Below are 20,590 nucleotides of genomic sequence, written 5' to 3'. Positions count from 1 at the left end.
CATTTGCTTGATATATCTTTTTCCAACCTTTGATTTTCAGTCTATTTTTGTCTTTGTCTCTAAGGTGTGTTTTTTGGGCAGCATATTGATGGGTTTTGTTTTCTTATCCAATCTGCAACTCTCCATCTCTTGAGTGGTCCATTTAATCCATTAACATTCAGTATAATTATTGATTAGTATGAATTTCTTGCTGTCATTTTGGTATGTGTTTTTTCTTGGTGTCCCTGGTGTCTTTCGTCCATATTATTTTCTATGCTGAGCTCATTATGTTTATGAATTCTGTTGTCATTTCCTTTGTTGCTGTTGTTTTCATATTTGCTGAGTATTTGTGCTTGTCCTCTTTTTCATTGTGATATGAAGGTTCATCATTTTTCTTTGAGGTTACCCTATGATTTATAATTTTCTCCCTGAGTTTAGAATAGTCCATTCTATCTTGCAACTCTCTTAACTTCCTCACCATTTAGAAGTTCTGTAACTACACAGTGTTTTCCCTCTTTTTGTTTATAGTTGTCCTCACTTGCCAATTGATATCTCTGGTTCCCTGTTTACAATTTTGTAAGCTCATTTTACTTTGGATATATCCATAGCTGTGGTTTTTGGGTTATGTCATCTTATATATCAATGGTTGGTTGTTATTTACTATTTTTGGTTCTCTGTTCAAAGGACTCCCTTAAGCATCTCTTGTAAAGTTGGTCTGGTTTTAACAAATTCCCTTATTTTTTGCTTATCTGGAAATCTCTTAATTTCACCATCATATTTGAGGGACAACTTTGTCAGGTATATAATTCTTGGTTGAAATTTTTTCTATTTCAGGGTTTTATATATACCATCCCATTGTTTTCTTGCTTGCATGGTTTTTGTTGAGAAATCAGAGCTTATTTTACTGATTGTCCTTTGTAAGTAACTTTTTGTTTTTCCTGTGTTGCTTTCAGGATTCTGTCTTTGTCTTTGGTTTTGGTGAGTTTGACAGTGATATGTCTTGGTGATTTTCTTTGGGCTCTATCCTGTTTTGGGTTCACTGGACTCCTTGAATGGATATATTCTCATCTTTCATAACATCAGGGAAGTTCTCCAACAGATCTTGGACAATTTTCTCAGTGTTGTTATTTTCCTCTTCCTGTTCTGTGACACATAGGTTATTCCTTTTGATGGTATCCCATATGAACCTTAGGCTTTCTTCTTCTTTTTTTTTTTTTTTTATTTTTTTTTTTTTTTTTTTTGATCCCTTTCCAAAGAAGTATTCAGGTATTTGTCTTCAAGCTCATTAATTCTATCTTCCATTGCATCAATTCTGCTCCTTTGCCCTTCCAAAGTGTTAATCTATTTCTGACAATTTAGTATTAATCTTCTGGATTTCTATCTGTAGCTTTGGAATCATTTCTAATTTTTCATATATTTTGTCTTTTGTTCTTGTATTTTCTTCCAAAATTCTTCTAGGGTTTTTTTTCTGTGTTTTCTTTGGTCTGTCTCTCAATCCTTTGAAGATACCTAAATATCATTCTTTTGAATTCCTTATCAGAGAGGTCCAATGCTGGTTTTTCCTCAGGGATGTGTTCTGGGTCTGTATCCTGTTGCCTTGTTTCTACCACTTTATCTTGCTTCTTTGTGTGGACTGTGATGGTCTGTCATCTCTGAAACTTCATGGTTTTATTGTATTTAGATCTCTGTTAACTGTTTGCGAAGAAATGCCAACAGTGATTCAGAGTCTTCTTGGTGATTTTTCATCATTGGCCCATTGATGGAGAAGGAGGTGGTGGCTCTTGGTCAGTAAGTGAAGTTGCAGGAGGTGTGGGGATCGTTGTGTCTTATGGGGACTGTTGCTGTCACCCACTCAGTTAGACAAAAATTGCAATTGAATAACCATCAAACAACTAAAACCACTTGGACAAAAAATACACCACGTAGTCACATAGGAACAGTAACCAAAAAAAGAAAAAAGGGAGAAAGAAGAAGAAAAAACAAGAAAACCTGCAATATCTGGGTATAGAGAAAAAAGAAAAAAAAGGTAGAGAAGGAGAATAATGAAGAAAAAAATGGGAAATATGCAAAAAGAAAAACAAGGAACAGGTTTAACCATGAGAAAAAAAAAAGAAAAAATTAAAAAAAAAAATGCAACCATGAACAGGGAAAGGAAAAAGAGCTGAAAACTAGGACATGGGAGGTGAAGAATAAATAATAATGGTAAAAAGGACAAATGTATTAATAATAATAGTAGTTTTAAAACAGACAAATACAAGCAAACTAAAGACCAGAAAAAAGAAAGAGAAAAAAAAGAAAAAGAAAAAAATCAGGGGAGGTGAGGGCAGGGCACCCAGGCTCTGCCTGAGCACACAGACTGGAATGGAGTTCCTGTGGGCTCAGAAGGTGGGTGGGAGTGGGAGATAGCCACACATCTGCTCACCAAGGGATATGGGGTATAATAGTAACAAGGTGGATGTCACGCTTTTTCAGTCATCCAGGTCTGAAGTGTCCTTGGGGTTACTGGCAAGCAGAACCTGTTCTTAAGCCACTGGAATCTTGGAGAGTGCTGTCTCTTTAAATATCCAAAATGTTCAAGCCACTTGTAACATTCAAAATGGTGGCTCCCTTCAGACAGTCAAAAGTCCACAGCTCAGCCCGCCTTCCTCTTTGCTGGTGCTTCAAGTTTTACTCCCTAGCCACCAGAGCAGTCCTCCATTCAGTCCCTTGCTCGCAGGGCTGATTTTTAGGTTAATTCTTAGGTCCTACCACCACTCGGCACTCTCCAAGCTGCCTGTGTTGTGCCATCAGGCTTGCTCAGGATTGCTGCCAGACCTCAGCTCCACATGTCTCCTTTTTTGTTATTTTCATGCAAATTCTTCTGCTAGTTGGGGTTTAGTCCACTTCTATATCCTTCCCTTCAAGTCTCAGGGATCCAGGATTATCTTCTCTGTCAGTTATTTGGTTCCCCTTTTCTTTGTTGAAGAGGGTCTGTGCAGTCTTTCTTCCTATTCTTCCATTTTACCAGAAGTCCAGTCCATGATATTTTTTATTTTCTTCACTAACACCACAATTCAAAGGCATCAACTCTTGTTCAGTCTTCCTTTTTTAATGTCCATCTTTCACATGCTTATGAGGCTATTCAAAATAGCAGTGAATCAGGTGCACCTAAATCTTCAAGGTGACATTTTTGCTCCTTATACGTAAAACAACAACAACAAAACCACTACTATCAAATTGATTCTGACTCACAGAGACCCCTCATTGGGTTTCCAAGGTAGTAAATCTTTACGAAAGTAGATTGCCTCATCTTCTGTCTGCAGAGCAGCTGGTGAGTTTGAACTGCCAACATTCTGGTTAGCAGTCAAATGCTTTAGGCATACCACCACAAGAGCTCCTTAACACTTTATTCATGTATAAATCCCTAGGTTGCCCAATCTATTTGCGTACCATTGTCAACCCTCATAAATTGACCTGACAAGAAACATGAGAGGTTAAGGAGAATGTCTGGGAACAGTAGGCTAATTGGAAACAACAGCTCACTTTGCACAGTTACAGGTCATAACACAAACAAGCACATGTTTTATTTGTGATTTTGATATTTTGTCCATCATGAATTTTTTAAAACTTATTTTTTTTAAATGTAGCATTAAGTATTGTTTCTTTTGATTATTGAGGTTTCTTTTTTTCTTTTTTTTGTCTCTTCCTTAGTTTATTCACAAATGAATGTTTTACTCTTCTCACCTTAATCTCAGACTAATGTAAATATTTGAGCAAATGCTAATGCAGTGATTATGCATTTGGCTGCTGTCTGAAAGACTGGTGATTGAACTCAAGCAGAGGCTCCACAGTGGTCCTAATGATCTGCTTCTGTAAAGATTCAAGCATAGAAAACCTTATATGAGGCAGTTCTACTCTGTCACCTGGGGTTGTTATCAGATGGAATTGACTCGAAGGCACCTAACAAAAACAACCAAATATAACCAAGAAAAATCATGTCCCTAGAAGAGCCTTAAAATTTAGATTTAATCTAGGAGACAGCTAGAGAAAATGTTTAGAGGTTGACACTCATATCACAATTGATAAACAAGACTGTCCCTTCACTGGTGATTTTATCAGAAGAAATCCTAAAATGGTTGAACATAGAGAGGTAGTCAAGACTTGCTACTAGTTTGTTAATAAACCTAGCAAGTCACGATTTTTGACATTTAGTTTTCTGCAACTAAAGGAAGCCTGGCTATAAAGAAACATTTCTTTTCCCTGACATTAAATCCTGCACTTAAATATTTTCTAAAGTTAACTGACTGATGAGAATTCTTAATCTCATCCTCTATGGATCCCCATGATGAAGGATTCAATTTAATCCTGCCTTAAGGACAGAGACTGTTTGTTTAACTCTCTTTTCTCAAGAGATAGAAATTAAAGCTTCAATCTCAATGCAGAACCAAATTAGCAGGAATATTTCCCCAAATTTTGTCACTTATTCACCTGATAGCTCCCAGAGCACACAGCCACTTGTCCTCTGAGTCATCTCACTACCCCTCTTGCATTCTGCATTAAAATAAACCTGCAATGGGACTGAAGAGAGGCTGCTCTCTCTTCCTCTGATAATGGATAATTGAGCTCAATATTATTTTATCATCAGCCCCAGTGATTTCCAAATAGCCTTAACAGGTTGCACTGTATAAAACGAGCTGGAGAATCATTCTTTTGAAAATTAGCATGTTCAATCAAAATCCATCCGGCTTCCCTTTTCAGAGCATCTGTTGTCATTTCAAATTCATGAACCACTTTAACACTATCTGTGACATCAATTGGCTTTTCAGCTATCAGTGCCTGATATGTAGCAATGTGCTCTATAGAATGTTAGTAAAAGACAATATCAGGCTTTGATATCTTATCAAAGTGTTTTGTTAATAATTCTACCTTTTAGAATTATTTTTCTGATGTGCATCAAAATTTCAGTCCAAGAAGATCCATTCATCTGAAAGGGAAGAAATAGGAAAATGGGATTAAGCAGATCCAAGTATTAGAATTTTTGTTTTGTGCCCAAAGAACATTTCTTATCCTTGAGGAATTTACAGTTAAGCAGAGGATGTGCTTAAGTTTCCATGTCCCCAACAGCAGTTTTGCATACCCTTCTCAACAGATGCAAATTCTGCTGGTAAGCCTTATGAATGGATATTCTTTGTATGAAAATAGTTGGATACTAAACTCTCTGCCATCGAGTCAGATTCGAGTCATTGCAACTCCTCCTTGGGTTTCTGAAGGGATATCACTATGGAAGTAGATTGCTCAGTCTTCCTTCCGAGGAGTGGCTGGTGGGTTTGAACTGCCAGCCTTCTGGTTATCAGTCAAATGCCTTAGGTACTATGCCAGAGCTCCTAGTTGGATAAGAAGTTAAAAGTGAAGAATTTTAATTATATATGCAATATCTTTTTTGATGACTTTGCGACAATTTTACCTAAAAAAAAAAAAAAAGAAGCATCCTAAAATATATATCAGTACTTTTCAAACTTCAGAGTGAATAAGATGTACCTGAATTATTTGTTAAAAATTAGCTTTCTCAGCTCCATCCCTTAGAAATTTTGATTCTTCGCTCAGACTTAAAGTCAACAAGGCTTTGAACCTATGTCTCAGGTGATTATGATCCAAATAGTACAAGGATCTCAATTTGAGAAATCTTTATAGATGTTTTGGTGTAAGGACACTCTCATGTCTTACTTTGTTAGTTTAGTTAGTGCATTTAGCTTTTCCATAACTACCTTCCCTCTCTTCAGGTGTTTTTCTTTTGCTCCTTCTTATGTTACTCTTTCAGTATATTAACACACACAATGGAAATTGAGGTTTTTAAGATAAACTCAAGTTTAAATACTGTCTATGGAAATAAATAAACATATGACTTCAACAACTTGACTTTTTATGACCCTCATATGAGTTGTGCTTATTCTTTGTTCATTCAGCACAGGTTAGTTAGGCACCTATTTGTATAGAATACTGTTTGTAACCAAAATTAGGAAAGTAAACTACTCTGACTTCTGCTTTTATGGATTTACAATATAGTAAAAGAGATAATCTTTAAGTAAATAATCTCTCAGATGCATGCAAAATTGAATTAAGGATAAGTACTATTAAGACTACATAATGTTGAAGTAAGTATTCAGGTATTAACCAAAAAATCAGTGGTTTGAACTCACCAGCCACTCTGCTGTACAAAAGACCTGGTGACCTGCTTCTGTAATGCTTTCAGCTTAGACATCCCTGTGTGGGGTAGTTTTATTCTGTCCCATAGAGTCCCTGGGAGTCAGAAAGACTCTGTGATCCACAATAACACCATCATTGTGCTATGAAGTCTGTGAGATTTAAAGCCAAAAACCAAATTCACTGCCATCAAGTCAATTCTGACTCATAGTGACCCCCATGAGGTTTCCAAGGTTGTAAATCTTTACAGAAGCAGACTGCCTTATCTTTCTTTTGTGGACCACCTGATGGATTTGAATCCCTTACCTTTTGGTTAACAGCCAAATGTCTTAACCACTATGCTATCAGAACTCCTTGTAAGGTTGCAAAGGAAGTACTAACTGGCTCAAAAAGAATCAGTAAATATTATTCACTCTGTCTTGCTGGAGTGGGAAGATGGATATTTTGAAGGTAGCTTTGGCACTAATGAAGTATCCAAGATCATAGATCGTGAAATTAATATGAATCTGATATAATCTTATGTAGCCTTACTACATAAAACATATTAATATGAAGATGTTATTGTTGTTTGGTGTTTTTGAATTGATTCTGACTCAGAGTGACCTCATGTGACAGCATAGAATTGTCCCATATGGTTTTCTGGGCTGTAATCTTTACAGGAACAGAATGATAGGCCTTTTTCCCACAGAACTCTTGGGTTGGTTTGAACTGCCAATATTTTGGTTAGCAGCTGAGTGCTTCACCGTTGTGTACCAGGGCTCTTTAATGTCAATATATATACATTATTTATTCAAATAACTTTTAGTTAATATAGATGTATATACATTTACCATCTGTGATTAAGTCAGTACTTATACAGCATCTAATTTTTAACTTTTACTTCATGTGCAGCCCAAGGCTGATCCCTATGAAACAGAGGTCAGACAAGCCACCTCTCTCCAACTTTTTTTTAACAATACTGACACCAACTGTCCCTCCCACAACACTCTCTACTTCTCTGCTGGGTCGATAATTTGTTACAATGGCCACACAGAAACCACAAACAACATTTAGGATTGTGAGGTTTTTAAGTAAACAACAGGTTATAATTCAAGTTTGGGAATATTCAGGATACAATTCTTCAATCAGTATAGTCTCCTCTCTGCCAGGTCCAGAGCATGCCTCTCTTTGGCCCTTAGCCTCTCGGCCTGACCTCTACCCTGTTCAGGCAAGTGTTATAAAGCTCTTTTAGCTCTGCCTATAGGGAAACCTACGTGCAACCCACTCCTCAAAGCAATCCTCCTGCCCAAAGGCACTCAGCTTTCTTGCTCCATGGACTGGCAAGCCCACTGCTCTGTATCATACCATACTCAGTACTGCTGCCTCTGCTGCCATCGCCTTGCTGCACCTCAACATAGGGATCTTGGAGCATCGAGATCTCAGGGCCAAGGACTTCAGTCCTGGCTCTTCTTTCTTGATGACAGTGAGCTTACCTCCTTTTCTGCTTCTAAGATGGCTAATTTTAAGGCTAGTGAGATGGCAAAACTGACCAGTCCCCACAGTAGGGTTCTATGCACATTATTTCCACATTCCCACTCCTTCAAGGGTTTTATGTATCTTATTTACATTGTTAGCAAGCTAATCATTTTCACAAGCACCTCACATTTACATACTTTCACCCAGTCATCTGGTGGGAGTCAAAAAGACCATGGCTAAAAGACCCATACTAAGTAATTCACTGCACTGCAAGTGGGCTTATGTGATAACTAATTTATGTTAACTATTTGCGGTATATGGAAAACTAAACTTTGCTTGTTGAAAGTGACAGTGATTGAAGCATTTACTGACGAAGATTAAAGACTACAGGCTACAATATGGATTACACCTCAACATAAAGAAAATGAAAATCTTCACAACTGGACCAATAAGCAGTATTGTTATAAATGGAGAAAAGATTGAAGTTGTCAAAGATTTCATTTTACTTGGATCCACAATCAACACCCATGGAAGCAATAGTCAAGAAAACAGATCTCATACTGCACTGGGCAAATCTGCTGCAAAAGACCTCTTTAAAGTGTTGAAGAGCAAAGATGTCACTTTGAAGACTAACGTGAGCCTAACCCAAGCCAGGAGCTTGGTGCCGTAGTGCCAAAGGCATTTGACTACTAATCAGATGGTTGGCTGTTCAAAACACCAGATACACCACTGAAGGAAGACTGGGCAAACTACTTCCATAAAGATTTTCTGCCTTGGAAACTCAAAGGTGTTGAGTGGTTGCTATGAGTCAGAATATACTTGATGGCAGTGAGCTTAGTTTTTTTTTTTTTTTTTTTTTTTTTTTTAACCCAAGCCATGGCATTTTTAGTCACCTCATACTTATGTAGGAGCTCTAGTGGTGTAGTGCCTAACGCATTTTACTGCTAACCAGAAGGCTGGTGGTTCAAACCCACCAGCCACTCCTCAGAAGGAAGGTTAGGCAATCTACTTCTCTAGTGATACTGCCTCGGAAACCCAAGGAGAGGTCATTATGAGTCAGATCTGACTTGACGGCTGTGAATTGTGTTGCATTGCATACATATGTGAAAATTGGACAATGAATAAGGAACACCAAAAAATAGTTGATGCTTTTGAATTAGAGTGTTGGTGAAGAACACGGAAAATACCATGGACAGCCAGAAAAATGAACAAATTTGTCCCGGAAAGTAGTACAGCCAGAATGCTCCTTGAAAGGGAGAATGGACAGACAGACTTCGTCCCACCTATTCTGGTCAGGTTGTCAGAAGAAACTATTCCCTGGAGAAGGATATCATGCTTGGTAAAGTAGAGGGTCAAAGAACAAGGAAAAGACACTCAATGAGATAGATCGACAGAATGACTGCAACTATAGGCTCAAGTATAGCAAAGACTGTGAGAATGGCACACGACCAGGCAGTGTTTCATTCCATTGTACATAGAGTTGCTATGAGTCAGAGCCAACTCTATGGCACCAACAATAACAACAATAAAGAATGTGACTTTATTTCTGAGACATTATTTCTGTTTTTAAGTTTATGTCTTTAATAGTGATTCAATTAATTAATCATTATTGTATTACTTTATTATGAAACTTGTGCTTTGAACAATTATCATAAAAATAAAAAAAAGCAACAACAAAAAACACAAGCTCTGCAAGCCTACACACTTTAGAATGATTTCATCAGCTTAAAAGATAATAAAGTATGTGTTTCTATAAATGCTGTATTTCTATAAATTTCTTCTTCAGTTGTTCATTGCTCACCTTCTAATATTTCTTTATTTTTCAGATTCAGCTTTAACCCACATTACATTTTAAGACAATGTTTTTTTCCCCTAAATTCTTGGAATAAGACAAAACCATGCAGATTGTGACCATATGTTATCATAAAGCAGAATACTGAAGAAGGCATGTAGGTAGAGGTGGTGACCCTTTAGAGAGCGTGGTTATGTTAAATCAGCACATAGCACAACACTGGGCACAGAGAAGCACTCAACAACTGTCAGTCTTTCTAGCTTTTCTTTTTTTTTTTTTAATTTTATCTTTCTGTTTTGTTTTAACTTAAGCTTCACAATAGCAGGTTAAAATTAATATTCCCATAATTCTATAAAATAGTTGTTTTGTTCAAGAAAAACACAGCATTGTGTTTCCAAAGTTTGAACCGAATTTTCCTTGTGGTCATATTTTGCCATACAATAGTCAAATTTATAATAAATGTCAGGAGGGAAATAAAATCTAAGATATTAAAAAAAAAAATCATTCCCACAACTTTCCTTCTAGATTATGTCTATTCCCTAGAGTAAGCACCACCTATATTAGAAAATCAATTTCTATTCTTACAAAGTTAAGTATAAATTGGTAGATGCACATAAAACCTTGGCCTTCGATATAAATTATATCTTAAAGGATTCAAGTTATAGCCGAATAAGGATTTAGTGAAAATTAAAAAAAAAAAAAAACACTAAAAAAAGAGGAAAACAACCACTAGTTCCCTGTTTTCTCCTATTATTAATGTTATATTTAATCAAACCAGATTTCCTTTGTGGCATAACTAAAAATAAAGATATCAGTTTACATTAAAAACGTTATTAATATGAAATGCATACACGAAATAACCATTGTCTTGGCTTCAAAATATCAGTAAGCAATACACATTTTTGAAGAATATAGTGTTGATAAGTATTTCAGCCTTTCACAGCAAGTAATGAACCATGCTCTATATTAAGAAAAGTGATTATTTTATAAATTCATGTAAAGTATTTCCATTAGATCTATACTTGTACCATGCACTGTTATATGATCCAATCTGCACCTTCTCTGCTTGGAATTAACTCTTGCTAAAATTTATTGCCAACACAATGGTCTTTTACATCTGCTTTAGGGATACTGTCTTTTGATTTTGAAATATCTTTATAATGCCTTGCTAATCAAATGAATATGCAGTATATATTTAATATATCTGTTGTTGTTGTTATGTGCCCTAGAGTCAGACCCAACTCATAGCAACCCCTCCTTGGGTTTCCTAGGCAGTATCACTACAGAAGTGGATTGCTCAACCTTCCTTCTGAGGAGTGGCTGGTGGGTTTGAACCTCCAGCCTTCTGGTTAGCAGTCAAGTGCCTTAGGCACTATGCTAATATATCTACAGATGCTCAATCCTGCTTATTATCTGTAACTTTGAAATCCTGGGCTTAACAAGGTAGCTCATATTGCATATGCATCTCAGGTTGTTGTTGTTGTTGTTATGTGCCGTCGAGTCGGCCCCGACTCATAGCGACCCCTCCTTGGGTTTCCGAGGCAGTATCACTACGGAAGTAGGATTGCCCAACCTTCCTTCCGAGGAGTGGCTGGTGGGTTTGAACCGCCAGCCGTCTGGTTAGCATCTCAGGTAGGTATGCTTTAAAAAACAGGACTGCTGCCTACAATATGTGATTTCAAAAGCACGATGAAGTAGACTCCTATTTAAAACAGATCCCCAATCTGCCATTTAATTTCTGAAATCTCAGCAGAATACATCTAATATTTTAGGACTTTCTTCTCCCTCCTCCTTTTTAGAGCAATATATAAACACTGCTGGTAAGGGCACATTTGTCATGCTATGAATTCTATAAATAACATAAGCTGAGTATGATTTTTTCCCCCCTGAGGACAATTTTCCATCCTCTAGAAGGTGAGAGAGCATTTGAGATCCACATCCTCCCCACTTTGTGTGTGTATGTGTTTGTATGTGTGTGTGTGTGTGTGTGTTGGGGGTGTGATGAGAATAGGGAGGGAGTGTTGGATGGGTAGGATGCCAAAATGGATGGACAGTTTGGACAATATTACAATCATACTACGTTTTATTACTTAATAATTTATTGTTGGTTTTGCTCTGGGTATTACATACACTTTGAGATTATTATGAAACTGTCATTTAGAAGCATCCCATCCAGAGGAAAAAAAAAAAAAAAGTTTGCCAACTGACTTGTTTAACACCTGTCACTGACTTGCAGTGCAGAGAAATGATTTTAATAAAACACTTTTACAGGCAGAGGAAAAGTGCACTGTCTGTCCAGTGAGGGATGATGGCATTTCAGTTCACCAGCACAGTGTGCTTGTCTCCATTTAGCATGCAGTGTTACCAAGCCAGTAATTGAGTTTGTTCACTAGTGGCAAGCAGTTTCTGCCATCATTTGGGAATTTAAGTGTCTGGAATAGAACTTAATATTAAGTTTTGGTACAGTAGCTATTTCTATTTCTTTATTTCAGCATGATTGCCACATATGCTCCACGTTTTCTTTCATTTTCCCTATAAACATTTGTTAGATATATGGACACATCTACATACATGCATGAAAGTCAAAAATAGGTTTTTTTTCAGATTTTATTTAAAGCTGTTCTTAATCTCTATGCTATAAGAACAAAGGCCCATTTTTTATACAAATGAAGCATTACTTTGAAAACTTAAGTAGAGAAGAATGAAGTCATTATGGTGATGAGTACAGCACAAAGGAAATGGCCTGTTGGTCTCTCTCTCTTTCATTGTTCTTTTATTATTATTATTATCTTTTAGCACCATGCCTGCACAGAAAATGTTTGACTGTCTAAAAGCCTCTTGCAAATGTTTGCGGACTTTTTCCCTGTCTTTCGTTAGATTGCTCACAATGTGGTGAAATAGAAATATTTAGGTGTCAGATAACTTGTGCACTGCACACAGGGCTAGATGAGGAATGAGAAAATAGCAAAAGGAACATTCAATGAAGCCAAACATCACAGACAGAACAGATGCTTCCAACCTGATATTCTCTGCGCCTTCCCATGAAGAGCCCTGGTGGCTCAGTGGTTAAAGCTCTTGTTTGCTAACAGAAGGTCAGTAGTGGGAATCCACTAGCCTGTCTGTGGAGAAAGATGTGTTAGTCCGCTTCCATAATGATTACACCCTTGGAGACCCTAAGGGGGCAGTTATACTCTGCCATATAGGGTCGCTGTGAATCAGAATTGATTCCATAGCAATGGGCTTGTTTTTTGTTGCCTTCCCATGGCAACTTCCCTCTGGTCAACACCGTTGGTGAGACCATTGTTTTGTTTTATTTGCATATCAATTACTCTTGAAAGAATATGTGTAAATGTGTATGTGTGCATTGCATGTCTCTTTGTGAGGAAAAGAGGAACAATTAAAAAGATATACTTAAGAAAGGAAAAAGAAAAACATATAAGAGACACATGCTTTTTCCCCTAACTCTGTTATGTTTACCTCTATTGCTATGATTTGGCTATTTTCCTGAGAGATTCATTTGTTTTAAAATTATTTTAAATTAACTCATCCATATATACCTATGATATATTTCAATCATAAAAAAGAAGGTTTAGTGTGTGAGAAAAAAAAAAAAAAAGTATTTCTTTTAATTACTGATAAATAACATTTTCTAGATCACTAGCATCCATAGATAAGTGTCAGGAACTCCATGGACCACCCCACAATGTATTAAAATCATAAGTCAGTATTTTGTAGTGTTTAAGAATGGAGGCTTTAGAGCTAGATTACTCTCACTAACTTTGTGACTCTTGACCAGTTTCTTGACTTTTTGCCTCCACTCTAATCACAAAAAAAGGAACAAGTAGTAATACCTACCTTATATGTTGTTGTTGTTGTGTGCCGTTGAGTCAGACACTACTCATAGTGACCCTTCCTTGGGTTTCCAAGGCAGCATCACTACGGAAGTAGATTGCCCCATCTTCCTTCTGAGGAGTGGCTGGTGTGTTTGAACTGCCAACCTTCTGATTAGCAGTCAAGAGCCTTAGGCACTATGCTACCAGAACTCCCACCTTATATAGCTGTTGTAAAAATTAAGTATGTATTAAGGATTGCATTGTGCCCCTACAAAATCTATGTTGGAGTTCTAATCCCAGTACCTGTGAACAAGACCTTGTTTTGAAATAGTCTTTGAAGATGCTATCAGTTAATTCCATATGAGGCCATTCCAGAGCAGGATTTTAATCCACTCTGAGTGTCATCCTTATAAAAGAGGAAGAGATATAGAGAGAAAAAGGAAGACTGCTATTTGACCACAGAGTAATTTGGCAGCTGTAAATCAAAGAACATCTGGAGCCACCAGCACTCAAGAGAGACAAGAAAAGATATTCCCCATGAGCCTTTGGAGAGAACAGTCCTGTTGATACTCTGAATTTAGACTTCTAGTTTCCAGTACTGTGAGACCATAAATTCCTGTTGTTTAAAGCCACCTGCTTTGTGGTATTTTGTTATGGCAGCCCTAGAACATTAATTCAATGAGGTAAGTGGATACATGTAAAATACTCACAGAAGTGCTTGTATGCTTGTGTCCTACTCCTGCTGTAGCAAATCACTACAAAGTGGGTGGCTTAAAACAATGTATATTTATTAACCTACAGTTTTATACTTAGGAAATCTGAAATGTGTTTCACTGAGTTAAAATCAAGGTGGCAGCAGTGCTCTACTCCTTTCTGGAGAATGTAGGGGAAAAAATCCATTTCTGTGCCTTTTCCATCATCTATAGGCTCTCAGCATCTCTTGGTTTACAGCATCCTACTATCTTCAAAGCCCACACTTGCTCGAATAGTCTTTCTCACATCACCTCAGTCTGATTCTGATTCTTCGGCCTGCTTTTCCCACATTTAAAAGAACTTTGTGATTACATTGGGCCCACCTAAATAACCCTGGTTAACCTCCTGCTTTTTTCAAGGTAAACTGATTAGCAATTCATTCCAGCTACAATCTTAATTTCCCCTTGTTATGTCATCTACCATTTTTACAGGATCCAGGGATTAGGATGTGGACATCTTCAGGGAACCATTATTCTGTCTCACACAGTCTGATTCATGGTAAATATTTAAAGATATTAACTATTGTTACTTTAATATTTTTGAAAACAAATATAGATATTTTTTTATGTGAAGCTTTATAGCTTTAATAAACTCAAGTATCTTAAAAAAAGATAAATCATTATTCATGGAAATGAAGTACATCACTTAGCAAATAATGTATACATATTTAAATGAATACTAAAGAGTGAATGATCAAAATAAATTTTAATGTATTATATATAACTTGATTGGATCCAAACTGATTTTTATTTCTCTTGAAGAAATACTCTTTTAATTGGAAAAAAATAACATTGAGATCATTTATTTTCATTCAGGTCTAACAATTTCATTACATATACAGTTAATGAGAAAATGATAGCATTGCAGAGTTCTATATAGAAATGTAATATGCATATATGCATTTTTAAATTTCAGAACAAAACAATCACTGATATTTAATTAAATGAAGAAGGAGAACTAACTCAAGTTCCTAAAATGTTCTTTCCGGACACTCTACCAGGTTCTTTATTCATCACTTTATTCTCATCAGAAATCACATGTAGTTCAGAAGTAACTGCCCCATTTTACACATAAGAAATCTGAGATTTAAAAAGGTTAATTGCCTTAAAGAAAGTTACACAACTAGAAAATTGTGAAGCCAGCACATGGACCAGATATTTCTGATTCAAAGGTCCTGTATAAAATGGGTACATATAGCATACAACATTAATAATACTAGCATGCAATTTGTAATTGAATATTCTAGACAGTTGTGACATCATTTTCTCAGGTCCCATTATGTTAGTAGAAACTACCATTTTAAGGGCAAATGATATTTTCCATTCAGTAGTCAGCATATATACAATTTTCAGTAGATGTGTGTTTCCAATTTCACACCATGTGATTCTGAACTAACAATTTCAGACCAGTGACATTTGTCTTTGTCTCTTTCTTAATGAACTGAATATTTCTTTTTAAAAAATAAAGTAATAAAATAATTTTATTGCTAAGAAAGTTGAAGTCATTTCCTCTGCGGAAAATATTCCTACCATCGTAAAAGATCATTAATTGAGAGCGATCTGTAAGAGTAACACCATTCAGTTTGGTCAAGTTTTGCTATTGGTTCTCCACAAGCACAACAATTGCACTTAAGATTCTTTTCTTTATACTTCTCATCCTTTACCATTATTCTTATTGTATGTAGTAATCATTTTCTATTACTTCAAGTCATTTTGTTCTGGATCCTGAGCTCTTTGAAGAAAATAAATCATCTAACATAGTAATATTTAGCACTCTGGGAGCTCTAGTGGCATATTGGTTAAAGCATGCGGCTGCTGATCAGAAGGTCAGCAGTTGATACCCAACAGCCTGTCTATGTCAGAAAGCTGAGGCAGTCTGATTTTGTAAAGATGTAAGCTTTGGAAACTCAGTGAGATAGTTCAAATCTGCCCTAAAGGGTAGCTACGAGTTAGAATCAACTGGATGGCAGTGTTGTTTTTTTTTTTTTTTTTCACCCAGTACTCCCGGGTATGCTTTTCACAAATGTATTTTAAAGAACTTTTAACAGAGTTATTTCCTTTAGCTCTCTCTCTTCATAAAGCCTTCTGTTTTTATGACAAATGCCTTAATACAGTTATAGTAAAGCATGATAGTAAGTACAAGGTTCAGAATCTCTTTTCGCTCACTCTCTTTGAGAAAATTCTCTTTCAGAAGAACTTAGGAAAACAAAGGCCTACAAATATTATTTGTATCTTGATGTTATAGTAAGACAAAAAGTATTTGAGAAATTTTCAAATCACTGCATGAATTTGTATGTAAACCAGCAAAGCTAATGAACTATTAATTGAGCAAAAGTAGTACACAAGCAAAAAAGAAAAACTGATTAAAAATTGGGAATGTGTTTTATCTATGTTAACATTGTTGTTGTTGTTACATGCAGTGGAGTCGGATCCGACTCATAGTGACCCCTCTTTGGGTTTCCGAGGCAGCTCTGGTAGTGTTGTGCCTAAGGCACTCAACTGCTAACCAGAAAGCTGGCAGTTTAAACCCACCAGCCTCTCCTCAGAAGGAACCTTGGGCAATCTATTTCCCTAGGGATACTGCCTCGATAAGTCAGGTCCTACTCCATGGCACATAACAACAACAACAACATCATTACAGAAGTAGATTGCCCAATCTTCCTTCTGAGGAGTGGCTGGTGGATTTGACCTACCAGCTTCTGGTTAGTAGTCAAATGCCTTAGGCACTATACCACCAGAGCTCCTAAATAAAAAGGCATAGTCCCAATATTACCAAACCACAAGCTGGCCACTGATTCAAGTCCATTAACAGTCCCAAGATCAGCAGACAACATGGCAGGCTGCTGAGCAACTTGGCTATATACAGGATTCAAGCATCCCAAAATCAGAAGACCGTTCCCAAAGCTTCTTCTTATATCAGTATATAAGAAGACCATATCCCTAAAACAGCTACTTGGCTGTTTGTGACAAATTCCACCATAGAGTTGATTACAAATCTCACCATAGGAAATAACTACATCTAGCTGATCAGCCAGTCAAAACCAGGCCCAGCCAAGCTGACACATAACCTTAACTAACACATCCACCACATGTGTTTTCAAAGCAACATATAATTAACAAATTCTAAAGACAAGGAATAATTTACTCTATTGCATGTTTTTTGGCATATTTCCTTATGGAGTTTAATATATAATGAGACAATTATTAAAAAAAAATATTTTTGTAGAAATACAGAATACTCTTGAAGTAGGCCTAAACATGGGTCCCCTCCAGGTGTACAATCAGGCCAACATTGCTTACACACTGAGTGATTAAGAGGAGAGAAAATTATTTATTGCAACACAGCAATGCAAGGAGACAGAGCCAGTACCCAAATCTGACTCCCTGAATGAAGGTCAGAATACAGTTTTGTGAACTTCAGGAGAGGGAGATTATACATATTCATAAAAACTTCAGGAGTTTGGGTGTTTGGGAGGATCTGCTGAGGCTTCCTATGCTTCAGTTTAAAGGGACAGTCGGTTTTTAATGCAGTGTGCTTGCATATTGGATGAGTCATATTGGCTTCCTGTCATCAGCTTATTGGGGCTTGGGAAGAGGGGAGAATGTCAGTTCCCAGAAACTTTTTTCCCCGTTTGCCTCACTGTGCATGTCTGAGGGCCAAAGTTGATTTCCAAGTTGTTTCATGAAAAACAACTTTAAGGAAACACATTCACATAGCAATTCACCTGTTTCTAGGGGATAACATGGAGAAGATGTGTGAATTGACCTTTAATTCATTTCAATTCTTAAGGAACTGAGTTATCTTGTTTACTTATCTGCCTCCAACTGAGGTAACAGACAGGATGTGGGCTGAACTTTAATTCTACTTGGCTTCACTCTTACTCTGAGAAAACTAGTTAAAAATTAGTTGGATCCACATTCAATGCCCATGGAAGTGACAGTCAAGAAATCACATGATTCATGGCACTGGACAAATCTGCTGCAAAAGATCTGTTTCAAGTGTTAAAGAGCAAAGATGTCACTTTGAAGACTAAGATGCGCTTGACCCAAGGCATGGCATTTTCAATTGCCTCATATGCATGTGAAAGCTGGACAACCAATAAGGATGACTGAAGCAAAGTTGATGCATTTGAGTTGTATTGGCAAAGAATACTGAAAATACCATGGCCTACCAGAACAGGTTTGTTTTGGAAGAAGTACAGCTAGAATATTCCTTAGAAGCAAGAATCAGACTTCATTTCATACCATGGTCATGTTGTCAGAAGGGACCAGTCCTTGGAGAAGAATTATCATGCTTGGTAAAATAGAGGGTCAGTGAAAAGGGAAAGACCCTTAAGAAGACGGATTAGATTGACAGAGTGGATGAGATGATGGACTCAAGAATAATAAGGATTGTTGAGGATGGTGCAGGACCAGGTAGTATTTCATTCCATTATACATAGTGTTGTTATGAGTTGGAGCCGATTGGATAGCACCTAACAACAATAACATTTATAAATATATGAACCACAGCTGAATATTGTTGTGTACTGTTATTGCTTTCCTCTTTCTGTTTTGTCTTTTTCATGAAGTTAATGATTGACTTGTGAAAAATTGTTTTGGTTACCTCTAGTACTGCTGTAACAGGAAATACCACAAAATGGGATTGATTGAACAAACAGGGATTTGATTCTCTTACAGCTTAGGAAGCTAGAAGACTGAGTTCAAAGTGCCAGCTCTAGGTGCTGGGTGAAAGCCCCCCCAACTTGGGGCTTCAACTCTGCCTCTTGCTCCCAGCCCACTAAAGCTGGAGGCTTCTCTTAACTCAGGTAGCTACTGGCTGCTGAGGTTGACAAACCCAAGTTAGACAAATAAAATGACACAGTCCCAAGATTAAGACATTTTACATCATTCTGATTCCCAATTTTTCTGTATATTACCATTTCTTTCCTCTGGACATTTTTTTGTTCATACTTGTTTTGTTGTTGCTGTTGTTGCTGTTGCTGTTTCCATTGCCTTGAAATGTCAAAATGATACACCTTAATATGAGTTTATATACTTTTCCTATTCTGGGACCTCAATGGGCACTTTCAATCTGGTAATTTATATTCTTAAGATAAAAAAAAAAAAAAAAAAATCATGAGTTATGTCTTAGATCAGTTTCTCTCCTTTTCTGTTCTCTCCTGATGATACTTTTACTTTTGGTATAATCAATGTTCTTAACTTGTTTTCTAATTTTCTTATCTTTTCTTTCATTTTTATCTCTTTGTCTTTCCATTCTACTTTCTGGGAGATTGCTCAATTTTATTCTTTAACTCTTCTACTCAATTTTAAAATTCTACTATCATGTTTCTCATGCTAAGGGCTTCTTTATTTTGCTAAATGATTCTTTAGCATTTACAAATTTCCTTCCTGGGGGTGGGGTAATTTATTTCTCTAAAGTAATTAATAACATGCTCTTGAATTTTTCTTCTTACTGAGTAGGTTTGCTCCAAGAATGTTTTCCTTTCTTTTCTCTGGGTTTCCTTATTGTATGCTTCTGTATTGCATGTTGATTGCTCCTGATAAAGAGTAAGTGCTTAAAAGTGAACTGGTGACTCTGAGCTGGTAGTTGGTACTTGCAACTAAAGACATCACTGAGTGAGCCTGATGGGCCATTTATTGAAGTTCTAAGGTAAGTATTGTTGAATATTTCTTCCTGAACTTAATAAACTCTCAGGAAATAAATTACTTGTTTACTGCATGCACTAGCTAGTGCTGTGTGGGGAAAGGCAAGTGGATTTGGAGGTTTCAGCATTTGGCATCCAGCACTCATATATTTAGTTTATTCTGCTTTGGGGTGGTAGTCTCATAATCAGTTATGGGGTTTACCTCAGACCATAGAATCTCTGTTTTAACTTCTTGAGGGAATGAACCATCAGTGTCTGTTGAGTTAGAGGCTGGTGGTCACAAAGTCAAGGGATTGGAAAGAGTTCTAGCCATCTAACTTCTAAAATAGCTTTCAATCCATCCTCAATGCTTTAAATCCTTCCTCCAGGTATCCTGAGACATTGGGTGTGGCCAGTTTTTGAGTCATTTGGACATGCTATGTATAAGTAGCTCTGGTGGTACTGTGGATAAGGCATTTGACTGCTAACTAGAAGGTCAGTGGTTCAAACTCACCAGCCGCTCCATGGGAGGAAGATAAGGTAATCTACTTCCATAAAGATTTACAGCCATGGAAACCCAACAGAGGTTACCATGGGTCTGCAGTAAGTTTGGTTTTTTGGGTATGTCTGGATGGAGTTGTTTCTTGGCTTTTAATACCACACATTTAATGGTTGGCTTTTCTGTTTAGTTTAGTTTAGTTTTACCTATTAGGTTAGAACTTGTACCCCTGCTTGAAAATGAAAAACAGAAATACAAATTGTAAGTTTCTAAAAGTTTTTTTTTGCTATTGTCTCTTCTCCATTCTTTACATCCTTTCAGGATAATGCTCAGTTTTTTTTATTTTTTTATTTTATTTTTTTAATTATTTCTTAAGTCATTTTATTATAGTAGCTTAGTGGGGTTTGTGGAGCTCTGGTAGCATAATGCCTAAGGCACTTGACTGATCACCAGAAGGCTGGCGGTTCAAACCC

This window comes from Orycteropus afer, unplaced genomic scaffold (assembly GCF_000298275.1).
Source record: "Orycteropus afer afer isolate SDZICR_OR568_19922 unplaced genomic scaffold, OryAfe1.0 scaffold00373, whole genome shotgun sequence".
Classification (NCBI taxonomy): domain Eukaryota; kingdom Metazoa; phylum Chordata; class Mammalia; order Tubulidentata; family Orycteropodidae; genus Orycteropus; species Orycteropus afer.
This window is presented reverse-complemented; position numbering follows the sequence as displayed.